This window comes from Fukomys damarensis, unplaced genomic scaffold (assembly GCF_012274545.1).
Source record: "Fukomys damarensis isolate Sample0158 unplaced genomic scaffold, DMR_v1.0_HiC HiC_scaffold_9, whole genome shotgun sequence".
NCBI classification, from domain to species: Eukaryota; Metazoa; Chordata; class Mammalia; order Rodentia; family Bathyergidae; genus Fukomys; species Fukomys damarensis.
The window spans coordinates 38563090-38567123 of record NW_022900921.1 but is presented as its reverse complement, the minus strand read 5'-3'; positions in this window follow the sequence as shown (position 1 = coordinate 38567123).

Sequence of the window (4034 nt, the reverse complement as noted above, 5' to 3'; positions counted from 1 at the left end):
ATATATATATATATACCAATTAAAGGAAGCTAGCAGCTAAAAAGAATCTTACGTTCAAATGTGAAATGGAAACATTAAAAATTGCCTGCTTGCATTTCTGAAACAAGAAATATTCAGTACGAATGGAATCAATGATGACTGTCAGTCCTAATCTCCTTTGAAAGCATCCTTCAGAGTATTGTAGAACATGGGTTATTTAGTTTATGAGTGAGAGAGCTAGCTAGGGGAATGGCCCGGAGGAGAGGTGGGTATTCAGCCACACTAATGGGAATTTAAATGAAAAATAGTGTGAAGCAGGACTTTGGACCAAAATGAACTTCCTCAGGCAACTTGGAACGCAGTCTACTAGAGGTACAGCCACTCCTCAGAGTTTCTGAGCTCTGAGGAAATTATAATGCAAATTAACCAGTTTCTTCCTACAGTGCCAGTTGTCTGCAAACTCTGTGTGGAAAATGGGGTTAAAGCCTGAGTGCCAACCGGTCATTTCTTTAACTTCACAGAGCCATCCATGATAGGTGTCCACTGAAGGATTAGGCAGTGCCCTGTTTACCTGTGATAACTCTAGTCTGAGGGGCATCGGCGGCCACCCACTCAGGACCCCTACTAGAAATCCAGGAGCTGCTTTTCCTCTTTGTATGTCCAATACAACTTCTTCTAACCTCCTCCTTTGGTTCACAACATCATTGTTTGATGTTTGTGGGGCCACAATCCTGGTGCACGTGATAACAGTATCTTTGAATGTTATGTTTATACTTAAGAAAACATTAAAGACTCCAAGATAACAATTTCTTAATAAAAAAAAAACCCTTTGAAAAATTCAAAATCAATTCACTTCATGTTAATTTCAAATTTTACTTCAGTTCCATTTTAATTTTTTTATTAGCACATTTGCTGTGTGTAATGGTTGCACTTACTGTAGGGAATGGATACACGCACAGGACACACCTTAATTCTTTTTTGTCTCCTCTATCTCCTCCCTTTCCAGTTCCCATCATCTCTTGGTCCACTTCCCATTTGCAAAAGCTTTTTCTACATTTTTTTCTCTCAATTTTTTCCATCCCCTTTCTCTCACCTCCCTCCCTTTCTTGCTCCATCTCTTCTTCCTGAACTCATTTGTAAAACATCTCCCTCTTTCCTATTATCTATCATTTTGCTTTTTATTTATACTTCGGGTGTCTCACGTAATAGAAACTATGCTACACTGAAGCTTGTGTAACTGATGTATTTCACTTATATGTCATGGTCTCAAAGTGAAACCATCTACATATGAACAGTTCTTTAACTACAGTCACTTAGAGACAGGAGATTAGGGCAAAGCTGGCAAAAGTAGGTGTGACTTGTTAATTACAAAATCCTAGGACACAGGAGCAGAGCAGCTCCCACAGCCCCACACATGGACATCTCAGGAGGACTCGAGCGGGTTTCCAGTAGGACACACAGATGGGATGGCGGCCTGAGGAGTGAGTGATAAAAACGGACTGTACACAGAGTTCCTGCCACTGTGTCCCTCTTTCATCGTGGCTGCCCTCACTCTGTAGGGTGCACTTCTTTTCCTTTTACTTGGCCCGCACTCACCTGGCAGACTGTTTCTTTTCTTAACTTTAATAAAACCTTGCTACCAGTTATGCTTATTTAGACCAACTTTTTGCTCAGCAGAGAAGGAACCTAGAAACCACCTCCAGGAGACTCCAGCACCCCAAAACTTGGCTTGCATGGTAAATCGCTGATGTATTTTTATCAAATTCAGCCCATTCTATTCAATAGGGGTGGGAACGGCATTTAATAATCTCTACTATTGTGCACAGATTTCTTTTTTCTTTTTTTTTTTCTTTTTTGGTACCTGGGATCAAACTCGGGTCTTTGTGCTACAGATTTCATTTTTATGATGGGATGTATAACAAGCATGAAATAGAGTATCCACTGAATTTCCCTGATGTGCTACAAACAAGTGTACTGTAGTAATTTAGGAATTTTAAGATTGCAAATGAAGCAAGCGTAACAACATATCACTTCTAATAAATAACATGTTTTGCAAAAGTGCTAAGTATATGCATAGAGATAGTAAAGAAGGTTTTAAGAATTAATATGATAAATTAAATACTATGTATTTTTTCCAAGGATATAGTGGGACCAACTCTCATGTTTCTTTAAAATCTATGTTAAAATATCACCTTCTTCATAATCACCCTACTTAAAATAGCAAGCTATCTCCACCTAGCACTAAAATCCTGCTCATACTAATCTATCTTCTCTCTTTTGACATTACTTAATTTAAACTCCAACAGAGAAAACTCTGTTTGCTTCATTCATTGACACATCCCCAAGTTTCTAGAACAAAGTGTAGCACAAAACTAGCATTCAGTAAACATTTCTTCTGTAGTATTTGGTAGGCATTTCTGTAGCACTTGGTGGGTTGGGGACAACTAACGATCATGGCTTGAAGTTATAGTCAAGTGAATGAGAGGAAAACAAGGACAATTTCCCGACAGAAAACTGCATCAGTCCTCCAAAAGGTTAGGAGAATTACTAACATGGGGTAGATTGCTTTCTGCTATTGATTAAGTCACAGTTCAAGTAGACCGCAGGGTGCAAAGCCAGAGGCAACAGAGTAAGAGAACAGAGGGGCAATAATCTGCCTGCCACCTGGACACCGCACTCAGGCAGAGCGACCCAGAAACACTGACAACTGAGGACTGATATTATTCCAGCCCACTCTTTCTGACAGCTTTTATTTGCGTACAAAATAAAATCTGGAATGATGTGCTAAATATTAATAATTAGTTTTCATCTTTTGAGAACATACTGTATAGTCGTCACATAAGTTTTATTCTTTCTTCTAGTGAAAAAATGTAGTCCACGTTTTCATTTTCAGAATATGAGGAGGTAACGTGAATATACAACAAAGTGGAATTTCTCATGTAGTTCTTCATAATTAGCAATCCAATTAACTCAATATTAACAAATTAAATATGGATGATTCAACTCATCTGTGAGGTAGCAATGCCCTTTCCTCTTTCATCAACATACTGTATGACTCAGCAGCGATGGGGTAAATTACGCTTTGTAGCATGTTTCCATACTTAAATATGTAAGTATATTTTAATTATTTATGATTTAGCATCATACTTAGAAGATACTATTGCTTTTCTGTTTTCTTTTGGATTTTTGTCTACAAAACTAAATGTCAATCTATAGAGTTGGAAGCATCAGTTAGACAATGTTAGAACTTTACAAGCAAGCCACCTACGTAAATGAAGATACAAAAGAAAGGCAGAAATTAAAAGTTTAAAACAACTCCATACAGGAAAGTACACTCAACAAAGCTTACTTTGGAATGACCTTCTAGAAACAGCATGCATCCACTGATTGGGTTATGTATTTGGGAGTGACTGATGTTATGGATGGAAAACTGGACACCAGGTTATGTTCTTTTTCTCATTACAAGCTCCCCAGCATTTTGGTCATAATGGCCCCTGAGATATCTAGAAGGTAGAAGAAACGAAGGACTTATCCAACATCATTTATATAATTCTATGCCACTTTCCCCAAGAACTGTCCATGGTAAAACTGGTTTCAACCGAGCAACCTACCATTTTTCCACCGAGCTACTACTATAAAAAAGGGAAAGGAAAAAAGGTGTGTATAGTCAGGAAAGATCTTTGCTCAAGCTTTCTCTCCTATACATAGGAACATAGGAAAAGATAACTTGTAGTCTGTTTTTCAAATGCCTAGTTGCCCTAGCCAGTGTAACTGGAAAACAGAGGAAATGGAGCTAAAGGCTAAGAATGTTTGCTCTGGTACACAGAGAATCAGTCAGTGCATCTTATATTTAAATTATTTTCCACTAACTGTATATTTATATTTGTTTCTAACTTCTATGGCACTAAGGCATTCAACGCATAGAATAATATAGGTGTAATTCTAAGTAAGATCCTATTAGGTTCTAGGAAAGCCTCTGGTTCAAGCTTCCTGCTATTGTGTTAGCACAGACTGTATTAAGTTCCCTGGTTAGATGAGAAAACAGAACTTATACC